The 13,894-nt window shown below is 45.3% G+C and overlaps 1 long non-coding RNA gene across 1 annotated transcript; it reads right to left on the bottom strand.

Annotated features, from left to right (window-relative positions):
• Positions 1-5,581: 5,581 nt before the first annotated feature.
• On the bottom strand, positions 5,582-13,582 carry LOC311524375. Its single transcript, XR_014712541.1, has 2 exons — positions 12,932-13,582; positions 5,582-7,718 (listed from the first exon to the last, which is right to left on the bottom strand). It is a non-coding gene; the product is annotated as an uncharacterized lncRNA (long non-coding RNA).
• Positions 13,583-13,894: the final 312 nt, after the last annotated feature.

Below are 13,894 nucleotides of genomic sequence, written 5' to 3'. Positions count from 1 at the left end.
CATAGCTGAAGTTGCGTATCTTAGATCGACCCCACACGGTAGTATAGACAAGCCCTATGTCTACATTGCAGCTGGGAGGTTAATTCCCAGCCCAGACATGTCCATCTGAGCTAGCTCTGGTCGAGTTAGTATACTAAAAATAGCAGTGTGTATGGCAACACAGGGTAGCTTGGTCTAGAACCCAAGTACAACCCCCTCCAGGGTCTTAGATAAGTATTTGGGTGGCTAGCTCAAACTGCCACCCATGCTGCCACACCCACACTGCTATTTTTAGCACACTAACTTGACCAGAGATAGCATCTGTCAGTCTACCCCAGTTGAAAATTACACCTCCCAGCTGCAGTGTAGATAGATCCTGAATGAGCTCCCCATTCCATTAGGTTTCTGTTTGAGGCGATATGCCCACTAAGTGTGTACAGACTTACTGATACCTTCCAGCATAGACACAGCTACGTTTTGGTGGTACCATATTTAATGTAAGTGTTTTGATAGCCTTCAAGAAGAAAGGACAAACACAAATGCAAACATTACCCCCTTTATACTTTAGCCAGCTTATTCATTTTAGGCTGAATTTAAATTGAGAAATGACTTTGTTTATTCTGCATCAGTCTCCTTCTGGGTTGCAGCTATGCAAAGAACAGTGCCTGGATGTGCTATGTATGCAAGAGTTATGAGTCATGCTTGCTTTGGAAGACAGCACTAAATAACTGTCATTCATGTCTGAAGGACAATAGTTCATGAGTTTTTGTTGGTATTTATGAAAAGTGAAACAAATAAATTCACAGGAAAATACAAATATATTATCATTTCTCCTTGAAGATGAAACGCTGGAAAAGATCACATGATCTTATTATCATCATCAAACCTTAGAATTAACATTGCATTTGAAAAAATAAATAAGCCAATTACGATTGTTAGAATAACAAGGCTGTTAGAATAACATGGCAAAGATGTTCAAACATAAGTGCCTAAATTTAGACACCTAAATAAATAGTCTGATGTTTTCAGTTGCTGAGCACTTTTTGAAGTCAGCTCTGAAATTCTAGACACTTAGGGTCAGATCCAATGAGCACTGAAATGGAAAAATATCCATTGATTTCACTTACCACTGGGTTGGACCCTTACTTAGGCACCCATGTTTGAACATTTTGACTTACATCATAGCGTCTTACAGAAAACAGCTACTATAAGTACTGTTCATTTTCCTTTTTAAAAAGACTTTTCTTTCAATAGACATTTTAAAGAATGAATATTTATTTCAGTTGTGTCATTTAGCCAATTACTCTTATTCAATCATAAAAGGTTGTGGTTGGTTTTTTTTAATTGCTAATGAAGGCCAGTTTGAACTCTGTCTTTTACAAATCAAGTACAGCAAATTTAGCTTGTTCGTTCTGCCTCCAAATCAAAATGACCATCATAATCTGAGAGCCATGCCTTTGGCAAACTAGGGAGGTGGTAGAGGTAGGGAGGTGGTAGAATCTCCTTCCTTAGAGGTTTTTAAGGTCAGGCTTGACAAAGCCCTGGCTGGGATGATTTAATTGGGTATGGGTCCTGCTTTGAGCAGGGGGTTGGACTAGATGACCTTCTGGGGTCCCTTCCAACCCTGATATTCTATGATTCTATGATTCTATGATATTCTTTGAACTTTGATCACACTCCAACACAGCCTACTTCCTTCACATGCCTACCTCCCTAATTTCCACTTGCTGCAGATTGACCCCAGAAAAGACCAGGTCTCTCTCAACAGCATTAAAGACTAAAAGATGCTATTATTACACAGAACCTGTTATTATTGTAGTGCATGTAAGTTAACCCCAGAAGTGCTTTGAAACTACAGTACAAGTATATGCTTGATGTTAGCAAGGAAACATTAATGAATATAACAGGAAAGGTTTAAATGGCACAGTCAAGATAAGTCCCAAAATTTACCTTTTTTTCTTTCTAACTTTATCAAGTCCAAGTGATTCTATATACAACATTTATCTGTTTTTAAACCTGTATTTCTGTGGCAAAATATATATATATATATATTGTAAAATAGATTATTAAATGTGTCAAATGTTAATAGCTCTTGAACATATACTTCCTTAACTTAATATCAAGCGTTTAATACTGTCCAGAACTGCCTAGAAGTTTCTATTGGGAGGTGGGGAGGAGCAGGATCGTGGCAATTATTATTTTTTAAATTAAGGAAAAGAGTGAGCACTCAGGACAACCAAAGTCTCCAAGAGAAGATGTAGAATCGGCTTGTCACTCAGTAAATGCCTTAATTTTGAACTCTCTCACACCCCTACCAGACAGGTTTCTTACATTTGAAGGTGCAGTACACAGAGGAAAATCATAGCTACATACCCCACCTAAAATACACAACATGATGTGGGGCTGTCTGCATGTGGCGAGATTACACATCACCTCTGGAATTCTTCTGGGGTGGGTTCATGTGTACAGCCTGTTGTGTATAAGCACACAGAAGGGAACCAGTATGGAACTCTGACTCCCAGTGGAGCTACAGTCTGCACATTCTTCCTCACCTCATCACCCCCACAATCAGCAAAGATAACAGAGCTGAAGAATGAGTAGGCAAAAAGGCAAAAAGGCAATGGGGTCAGAAAGTCAGGGCTCCAGGTCCTACTCAGCTACCCTTATGTCTCCTTCATGCTCACCTGCAGCCGCCATCCTCAGACTTGGCAGGACTAGTAAAGTGGTCTCTTGCGCTAGTGGTCTCTTGCGTTATTGGCTGAAGTTCTTCTGCTGTGCTTTAACTCCAAAGAGGATGAAGCAAGAGATAATGCTCCCACATACTGCATGTTTTCCAATGCCTTATCTGCAGTCAGAGTGAGAGCGGATAAAGGAGGGGGGGACGGAAACATGTAGTGTAGTGCTGCTCCCCAATAACGTGAATACTTTGTGGAGGAAAAAAGTGGCTAAGCAATTGGGAAGCATCCCTCTTAGCTAACATCACCTTCCAGCACTCCATTCATTTGATGCACTGAGAGTAGTGGCTCTAGAATGGACATAAAGTTAACGGCCCATATGCTTCAAAAGCAAAAATAAATCATTCAGATTATATACAAACTTAACTACACTTTGCTTCTAAAGCAGATCAAACTGTGAAGTGCCACAACAAGTGGAATTCTAGCAACAAAGGAGAATTTTCATAAAGACTAGCAGTTCCAGCTACTACTATCTGTGATCTGATGAACAATTACTTTTGGGCTAGCCAGCTGGCTCCCCACATGGTTGGCAATATAGCTACTCAAAATATTTATTGAAACAATTTATTCCTCTGATTTGGCACTTTGCTTAGGATTTCTTACTTTTTTTTTATTTTAATTCTTCATTTATTAGGTTTTATGATCATATTTGCGACTATTAGGTTTCGTGAACTTATTGAGAGCTCTCAACTGTACTCCCAATCAGAAATTCAGTCCCTGATGTGTCAGTTAAGTCATATGGTTTCTATTTTCTGACTGGCTGACAAACTGGCTTGAGAAATTATTGGGCCATTCAGTCAGGGAGTATTTCAGGGAGAGGAATAAACAGGCCCAGGAAATATTAGGCCATTTATTTATTCTACCAGAAATTGGAGATTTACCAAGGTTCCTTTTCCTTAGCTCAAATACAAACACAAAGTAAGCACACAGTTATTTGTGCAGTGTTAGTGACCTTCACGTCACAATCCTGCATTCCTATCCAGCACATAAACTGTGACAAGTTCTCTTAGGGTGGTCCAGAACACAGTCTCAAGGGGTCTTTTTTAAAAATGGCATCTTAGCCTGCCTTTACCAAGTGGTGCCCGTTATTGCCAGGCTTTGTCTTTGGAAGGACACAGTGGTCTCCACTATACAGTAGTCTGCTTTATACCCTAGATCAACTGCTATTCTGTCACAGTTTTTCAACTACTAAATATATTTACTTTCCATCTAATTTAACTTGCAAAAAGATTAGTTTTTAGTAAAATATACTCACCCCGTGGGTGGAAGCTGGCCACAAATGTTTCTTCTGATAGTTTGAGTCAACTTTGAGAATTACCTTATATGGTATACAGTCCCAACTATTTTACACTTGCTTAGAGATATATTACTTCATTTTCCTTACAGTTGCTTCAGAAATTTTGACAGTTACCTAAACTGTCCATTGTGGAAGGACAGGGAAACCCTTGCCAGTTCTTCTGATTTTTTACCACATTTCCCTATTTTAAATAAAATTTTTCTCCATTTGCATGTGAAAGGTAAAGTCCATGGGCAATTTTCATATGAAAAAAGGAAACTGTCTGTACTGAAACTAACTATACAGAAAGTGTTCTCAATTGCACAAAGTAAAAAAAACTGAGAAAAACCCCAAATAATAGGCTGAGTTGTCAGTCATACCCAATAAACAGCTGAAGGGAGGGGGCAGCAGCAGATAAACCATTTGTGGCTCTGCAATCCTGGGGCAGGTTTTATTTTTCAAGTCTGATCTAAACTCCAACAGCTATAGCTCCTATGGGCTGGTATGCCAGCAAGGGATGGCTGGAGCATAATGGCTATTTGTTCCCAGCTTTTTCCTCTTGGCCATGAAGGAAGTTGTGTAGGAGTTGGCTACATGTCGTTCAAGGCTTCCCTCATGCCTGGGAAGAGCCCAGATGGCTAGTTATGCTGGTTTTCTGACTGATGTTGTTCTAGTGGTGCAAAGGGATCAGTGAATCTTGTCCAACAGGTTTTCCTCATCTCTTCCAGTTGTTTCTTAGCAGATCTACAGTAGTAGTAGTAGTCGATAAGGAGTTTTCAGACAAGAGTGTTCAAGTTAATGGTGCCCCTTTAACTGGTTAATGTAAATATTAGATTAAATTTTCATACTATCACTGCCTTAATATTTTGTAAGGTGCCTTTATCCCATAAACACTTGGGCCACATTCTGCTTCATTACATCATTGCACCAGGAATATAAGAGGAGGAAGAGGATACAAGGAAACTGATCTCTCGCTCACCTGCCCTACAGCAAGACATGATTCTTATCTGGTACACAAGGGAGTGCTAGGAAGGAGACCACAGCCCAGCCCCAAGAGGGTGTATGGTCTGAAGACTAGCCCTGGGCTGGTTAAGGTGTACACTGTGTTTGGCAGCACTTGCCTGTGAGGAATGCATACTGCTCTCTCTCTGCGGGGGGGATGGAGGGTGAGGAGTGCTTAGCAGTAGAGTGCACTTGTAATCCTCCCTCCCACCATCTTGTGCCAGCAGAGTGGATCTTGGACCATACATATGGCCAACACCAGTCTTTCTGGTTATAATCTTCTCTGGGCTAATGGAAGTTTTCTGTATACTTCAGAGGGAGAACACAACACACTGGGAAATCTGTAGGGGACTTCATACAGTATTTTATTTTAAATTGTCTTCATCTTCCAGTAAGAAAATATTCTCCAACTCCACCTGTCTGGGGTTATGTTAGTGAGCATCAGATGATGACATTGTGTGGATATATGGGACTAATAATTAAAGTGGCATGTCTGTGTTAGGGAAAAAGTTTTCCCCTCCCGTCTAGGGTTAGGAGGGTAGCCTTCCCTGGACTTCTGTATTAGCCAAACAAAACACAGAGTCTTGGCTCTTTGATAAAGTGAGGCACTTTAATGCTAGCAAGTACAACAGCTGAAGGGCTCACCAATTCCTTTACAGAGGAAAATGGTGAAGCCCCGAACAAAGAACAGAGATGGGCTTTTATAGCCTGGTTCAACATACAGTGTGATATCTCTTCCATTTCAAGCCGGTTAACCCAGTCTGTTTGAAGTTCTGGGGTAGGTATACACATGGAGGCTTATCTGTATAAGGAATTCTTTCCCCAAAGCGGGGAGTACAGGTTACACACAGTTCACATTCCTTCCACCCATAATCTGAGAGAGAAGACAGATAAGCATAGAAAAAAGACAGAGGCCTAGCTTTACATGATTATAGGGTTGTTTTCTGGTTCTTTTCTTTATCAGTTCCCCCCTTTGAGCCTGAAGATAATTATCTTACATGGCTCATTATTCATTGTTTAACAAGTTCATATGCTTTTCATCTTGGTTAACACCACCCTTTCTTATATATAATATCTTTGCTGGGCTCATGGCTTTGGTACATACCCGGTGGAAGAGGGCATAACAACTGGACACACAGCAGACCCACAATCATAAGGAATCCCACTCCATACACAAACAAGGTTTTTAGCCATCCAAAGTTAGGCAACCAGCTGGTGAGCCAGCCTCATAAGTCAAAGCCCACACTGGGAGAAATATAGGCCTGCTTATGAAAGAAGGCTGACACGTTTGCAATTATATTAGTATCCGTGACCATGCGTCCGCTTTGATTCACAAAAAAGGCAGCGTGTGGCATTGAGAAATGTGCACACCCCTCCCTGCGCACTTAAAAGCTGATCCAGGGCCAACCTGTTTTGCATATTGTAACGGGCTAGTGAGCTTATTTCTTCTTGCAAGGCTTGGATGGCATCTCGAGTGGCGTTAGTAAATCTTTCCATTTCGGCTGACATATTTTTTAGAGCGTATTCAAGTTGGCCCACCCCCACCCACGGAAAAAGAATATGGAAGGCTCGCATGCCTGCACTGCCTTCCTCGACAATAGGATTATAACAGGTATCTCGACGGGTTCGTCGAGTTGTGTCTTTGATTTCTATTAAGTCTCTACGATGCATCCCTCCTGGCCAGGCAAAGGCCACCGTGCATCTTCCCAACCACTTTGGGGGCAAGGTCTTTCCTGCCCAAGTGCCACATACCCACCATAAGTGATGATCTCCTAATACTATGCTATAGTTGCCTTTATTGCCCCCTGAGTTCTGAGATACTTCCTGCAATCGTCCCACCAGGGATGCAGCATCATCAGGATTGGGTCCTATTCCCCCCCATTTCCATAATGTAAGGCCGGCAAATTGAGTCGCATTTTCTCTGAGAATGTACCCCACATAGCCTCCAGCACGGGCATAGTTGGCTACCTCAGTACCATTGGGATACAGCAAAAGAGTAGTACTTGCATTGTTTCCCAAAATTAGAATTTTCTCACAGTGGGTTTTTGGGTATTTTCCCAGAGTAGTTTTACCTCGGGTGCATAGCGACCTTTTCTCTACGCACAAGGGGGCCTTAACGAGCAAGTCTGGGCGATGGTTCGGGATCCAGGTCCTAAAATCTATGGGTCCCCTTCCCCTTTTTCCCTTTTGGCCGTACCACGCCAAACCATTTTGCCAAGAATTGAGGAGCGCTGGAACCGGCAAAATGGGGAACCCTTGCAGTGAATGGGAAGAGAAGTGGGAACACACCCAACAGTCACTAACATTCCATGCGTTGGTTAAATTTTGGGCTAATTGTAGAAACGTATTTTTATCCCAACCCCCCAGGGCAGAGGTCCAGGTTAACGCCCATAGCCATACATACATTATAAACACTATCAGCTACTAACAACTCTAAAAAAATATTAATACAATATTTGTAACAGTATACTAATACTCCAGAGTTCTGTAACTGCTTCTGATTCCGCTGATTGACCGGTACCCAGTTCACGTAGAAGCGGCGGTCGTGATGGGAGTCGTTGGGGATGTTGGAGCAGGAACCTTTTTACAGTGGCTGCAGTGCACCCATTTATCGATGCCCTCGACCTTCACTGCAGTTGGAGTAGTCAGAAGGACTTGGGCCGGGGCCGACCACCTTGGTTCCAGGCAATGCTTCCTTCGATGGATTTTAACACAGACAAAGTCACCTGGAAAAAGAGAGTGCGCACAAGTATCAAGCGGTAAAGGTTGCGCATCTTTTACTCTGGCCCACGCATCACTCAATGCATCTTGCAACATGCGACGATAACCCGCCAACTTATCTTGCCCAGCCATTAATGAAGTTTTTGCTGGGGCAAACCCGTCTACACTGGTTAGAGGAATCGGCAAGGGTTGGCCAAATAGAATTTCAAACGGTGTCAACGAATGCTTCCTATGGGGTGTATTACGAAGATTGGTTAACACTATGGGTAACACTTCAGGCCACTTTAATCCAGTCTGCTCGCATAGCTTTGCTAATTGGGTTTTTATCAGCCCATTCACCCTTTCTACTTTTCCTGAACTTTGTGGATGATAGGGAGTATGCAAGGCCTGTTTTATGCCGAGGGCCTTCGCTAAGTGTTGAATAATTTGGGAAGTGAAATGGGGGCCTTGGTCACTTTCCAAGCGAGTCATTATCCCAAAGCGGGGAAGAATATCCTTGAGGAGACACTTTGCTACGGATACTGCATCTGCCCTTCGAGTGGGGAAAGCCTCAACCCACCCTGAAAAAAGGTCAACCAGGACAAGCAAGTGTTTTAGTCCTGTCACTGGTGGTAAGTCTATGAAGTCCATCTGGACCACAGCAAATGGGTACTCAGGCAGTTTGCAATGTCCCATAACTTGTGGTTTGATTGCTCCTTGATGATTATACCGTTGACACAATTCACACTGTGCAGTGACGGTCTTCGCAGCTGCATGGACCCCCGGAGCAAAAAACAATTTCTCCATTTGAGCCACTAACCCCCCTTTCCCAGGTGTGAGGCCAGGTGGAGTGCCTGGGAAACCTGAGGGAGGAGTTGTCTTGGGAGAACCGGACGACCGTCCGGGCTGACGTAGAGGTTGTCCTCATTTAGGTGGCATCCAATGGATTTCCAATGGCTAACTTCGGCCGGGGGCGTCGTCTGCTGGGCAGAGAGCAAAACGGCTGGTGTCACTGGTTGCAGTAGCAGGGGTGCCAAAAAAGGAAAAGGGGCTGGAGCCCCACAGAGGGCAGCATGATGGGCCGCCGAATCGGCTGCAGCATTTCCCTTGGAAACCTCATCCGAGGCGCAGGAGTGGCCCTGACAGTGTGTAACCGAAACAGCTGCAGGGAGTTGAATAGCCTCTAACAAGGCCAAAATCAAGGCAACATGGGAGATCTGAGAGGCACTGGAGGTAAGGAACCCACAATGTTTCCAAAGTTGTCCAGTAGAGTGGCATACTGAAAAGGCATATTTGGAGTCAGTATAGATGGCCACAGTTTTGTTTTCAGCTAATTGACAGGCCCTAACAAGCGCCACGAGTTCTGCTGCTTGCGCTGACTTTTGAGTAAGTAAGGCATGCGCTTCAAGCGTTGTCATCAGGGTAACGACTGCATAGCCAACTCGTAAGGCCCCAAACTCGTCCCGACAGGCGGAGCCGTCACAAAACAATTGGAGGTCAGGATTCTGCAATGGAATATCGGAGAGGTCAGGACGAGGCATGGAGATCAAATCCACCAAGTGGAGGCAATTATGAGGTTCCCCGTCCTCAGGCAGAGGCAAAAGGGTTGCAGGATTCAGGACTTCGCAGCGGCGTAGGGTAACAGCCTGATTGGCGAGCAAGGCCAACTCGTACCTGGTCAATCTGGCTGCTGTGAGGTGCTGCGTGGATCCATGATTAAGAAGCGTTGCAATGGCTTGAGGCACTTGAACTAGAAGAGGGTGGCCCAAGGTAAGTCCCAAAGCTTTCTCAACCAATACAGCAGCAGCCGCAACAGCGCGGAGACAGGGCGGAAGACCCTGAGCCACTGGGTCAAGAAGGACCGAAAAATAAGCCACCGGTTGCTGGCCAGGCCCAAAGGGCTGAGTTAACACGCCAGACGCCGTGCCAGATTGTTCATGGCAAAACAAGGTGAAAGGCTTTGCGTAATCCGGTCTGCCCAGGGCTGGTGCAGAAGTTAATGCTTGTTTGAGGGCGGTAAGGGCGTTGTTGTGTAGAGTTGTCCATGGCAGGGGTTCGGGAACGGAATCCAGCAGCAAATTGGTGAGGGGGTGCGCTAACTCCGCATAAGCCGGAATCCAGGCTCTATAGTAGCCACTTGCTCCCAGTAACTGGCGGAGTTGTTTTTTAGTGGTAGGCCTCGGCATACTCAGAGCGCTTTCAATCCTGTCCTGAGTAAGTGCAGTAGAGGCATATGAAATACGATGCCCTAAATATTCCACCTCGGGTTGGGCAAACTGTAGCTTGGAGAGTGCCACCTTGTGACCTTTTTCGGCCAATGCAAAAAGAAGGATTCGAGTGTCTTGTACACAGGCAGTCTTGGCTGTAGAGCAAAATAACAGATCATCAACGTATTGAATCAAAGTAGAACCCATAGTCAATGAAATAGAGTCCAGATCTCGCTTTAAATACTGGCTGAAGATGGTAGGGCTCTCCCTGTAGCCCTGAGGGAGGCGGGTCCATACGTATTGACATCCGTCAAAGGTAAAGGCAAATAGGAACTGTGAGTCTGGGTGCACAGGGATGCTGAAAAATGCTGAAGACAGATCAATCACAGTAAAATAAGTAGCCCCTGGGGGAATAGCAGTTAAAATAGTTGCTGGATTGGGAACAACCGGAGCTCTCGGGATCACAATAGCATTAATCAGTCGGAGGTCATGCACGAAACGGTAAACCGGTTTGCCATCGGGGCCAGGCTTGGGTTTCTTAACAGGAAGAATAGGTGTATTGCAAGGGCTGGTAGCCTCTTTAATGATTCCTTGAGTTAAAAGCTGTTGTAGGACTGGCCGAATGCCCTCTATGGCCTCTTTAGGCAATGGATATTGCATTTTTCAGGGCAGAGGGATGTCTATACAGTAAGTGATATAAACCGGTTCTGCGGACTTTAAAAGTCCAGTTTCAGTGGACGCCGAGGCCCACAATGCTTCAGGAATATCAGATAACTCAGCAGGGACAAAGGGGGCGGTGGGTGTAGTGGCTAACAATGCCATTACCGTAGCTTCAGGGACCGAAGTAGGGACTGAGAGATATAGCCCCTCCGGGCTGCAAGTTATAGTTGCTCGTAGTTTACATAACAGATCTCTACCTAATAAATTTGCAGGACAGGAAGTTGCAATTAAAAAGCTATGATCCTCTGATAACGGACCAAGCTGGACCGTTTGCTCCGCAGTTAGAGGAAGGGCGCACACGGTGCCACCAACGCCTATAGCTTTTACGGTTGCAGAAGTGGTAGGAAGGGTGGGGTCCTGTAGAGTACTTCTATCTGCCCCGGTGTCGATTAACATTGAATAAGTTTTTCCTCCTACCACAACTGGAAGCTCCGGGTGGTTAGCATCCAACTGCACTGTCCAAGAAGCGGAGGGGGTTCCTGGCGAGGGGGACGAAGCATTGTGGGCGGCTAGCTTTCAATCAGTACTTCCTTTTTCTCCCCCCCCTTTCCTGTACCCTCTGGTAGGCTTGCATAAGAGGGTCAGCTGGCTGGAGGGGGTAATTTGGGCACTGGGCAGCCCAGTGTCCTTTTTGTCGGCACCGCCGGCACTCATCTGGCCCTGCCCTCCCGGGCCGTGGCTGGAAGTTCTGACCTTGTGGTCCCCATCCCTGGGTAGAGCTGCCTCCTCTTCCGCCTCGTCCCCGAAAGCCTCCCCTCCTGCGGCTTGCATCCCGTCCCCGAGAGCCGTCTTGGAAACCTTGCAACTGCAGATTAAGGAGCTTTTCGGACCTCCTAGTGTCTAATTCCTTCCTATTTCTCCAGGCATGGGCTGCTAACCCCACCACCTCCTCCAGCGTTTTGTTTTCATAAGCTGGTTGACTACACACATACTTCCGAGCGAATGGTAATAAATTTTTTACATACTGGCCGATCACTTGTGTTTTCGCTACAGGGGAGGTTGGATCTAAGCCGCCGTGGTTTTTCAAAACCTTACAAAGGCGGTGGAAGAATTCCCCTGGGTGCTCATCGTGCTTTTGAACACATGCATCTACTTTTCCCCAATCATACACAGGCTTAGACATATCCTCTAATGCTTCTAAGATTCGCTTTCTCATTTTATCCCACTCTTGAACGGTCTCTGGAACATCCCAATCCATTTCAGGTTTCTCTTGCGGATAAGCCGCCCTGCCTTGCACCGTCTCTCTAGCTTTCTTGTACACCGTTTCCTTCTCACCCTCGCTTAGCACTTGATTTAAAATCATTTCCACATCGTCATAATTACAATTATACATTGTGAAAATACCCTTTAACTTTTTAATAAATTCTTCCGGACACTGTCGAAATGAGGGAAAAGTAGATGACCAATTCATTAGATCCGTGCTGGTAAAAGGGACATACACCATCTGTGTCCCCCCCCCTACCGCTCGGCAGTTGTCGCATAGGCATTTGGACTGCACTAGCTATTGCAGCTCCAGTAACTTTTGCCTTAGGGGTGCCTAGAGAACCATGAGACCAGGTCTTTGCAGGGGTTGCATCACTGGGGTGTCGCGGATCAGGACGTGTCAACCCCCTGGTAGAGGTGCCAGCCTCCGGATCGCCCCCCCACTCTGCGTTAATTGTGGGGGTATCGGTAGCTAGTGGGAGAGTGGGACCGCTCCTTTCCCCGGTTGGGGGCGTGGGTGCATCAGGGTCAGGCTGCGGTACCCCACCCCATAGCCAGCTACATTCTTCCAATGGTATAGGATCCCCCGCTTCTTTCAATGGGAGTTGGGGATAAATAGACTTTGACGTTTTTAGCTTCTGGTCAGCATGACTAGATTCTGGATTGTATGGTGGGGGCCGCATGGCTTTAAGTTTTTCTACCTCAGCACGTAAACTAGTAGTTACACTGGCACTTTTGCGCCGTTCGGCCTCCCTTATCCATACATCAGAATACTTAAGTTGCCGCGGTTGTAAATCATACAATACTTTTCATAATTGAACAATGTTATGTAACTCAAATGTTCCTTCCCCCGGCCAGCGATTTCCTGGTTCCGGGTCGTCTTGCGTCATTCCCACCCAGGGACCTTGACACAAAAATATAAACTTATACAAAGCTTTGTTGCCATCCGATTGTAAGGCCTTGATATCCCTATCATAATGTTTTAACATATAGCCCAGAGGCGTAGAAGGATCAACAGTTCTGCTGGACCCCCCCCCCCCAATCTTTTCCCAAAGACGGAACCTCTGGCTGTTGTCTAGACAATCACAAAGGAAAAATTCAGAACTCACCAAGTTCCCACCGGCCGGTGTTCACCAATAGGTCCGGACCCTAGTGCCTTTAGGGATGCCTTATTTCGCCGAAGCGGCGGGTGGAAGCGAGACGGGAAGCCTTCAGGGTTAAAGCAACCCGGGTGCCGGCAAGAAGGATTCAGAGTCCCGACCGTCCACCGGTCCGGAGAAGAGGCGATCCCGGACGAGCCCCCAAATTGTTAGGGAAAAAGGTTTCCCCTCCCGTCTAGGGTTAGGAGGGTAGCCTTCCCTGGACTTCTGTATTAGCCAAACAAAACACAGAGTCTTGGCTCTTTGATAAAGTGAGGCACTTTAATGCTAGCAAGTACAACAGCTGAAGGGCTCACCAATTCCTTTACAGAGGAAAATGGTGAAGCCCCGAACAAAGAACAGAGATGGGCTTTTATAGCCTGGTTCAACATACAGTGTGATATCTCTTCCATTTCAAGCCGGTTAACCCAGTCTGTTTGAAGTTCTGGGGTAGGTATACACATGGAGGCTTATCTGTATAAGGAATTCTTTCCCCAAAGCGGGGAGTACAGGTTACACACAGTTCACATTCCTTCTACCCATAATCTGAGAGAGAAGACAGATAAGCATAGAAAAAAGACAGAGGCCTAGCTTTACATGATTATAGGGTTGTTTTCTGGTTCTTTTCTTTATCATCTGCTCACTGACGCTCTGCTGGCACAGGAGAAGAGGTACCTTACTGTCAGAGTGCCATCACTCTGATGATGTATTAGTGTAAAACATCAGCAGAGAGTCCTTTCCCTACAGATATACTGTTCACACAGTCTCACGTACCAGGCACAAATTCTAGAAACTAGACTTACAGGAGTGTTTGTACACTAACAAAAACTCAAAACTTTGCTTTTTTAACCTTATTTCAAAACTCAACAGCTGTGATGCTAGTGAGTTAGTAGTCTCAGTAAAGCTTTAAGACATCCTACATACTGGATTTTT

This window comes from Lepidochelys olivacea (genome assembly GCF_965140295.1).
Source record: "Lepidochelys olivacea isolate rLepOli2 genome assembly, chromosome: 7".
In the NCBI taxonomy this organism is placed as follows: domain Eukaryota; kingdom Metazoa; phylum Chordata; order Testudines; family Cheloniidae; genus Lepidochelys; species Lepidochelys olivacea.
This window is presented reverse-complemented; position numbering and strand designations above follow the sequence as displayed.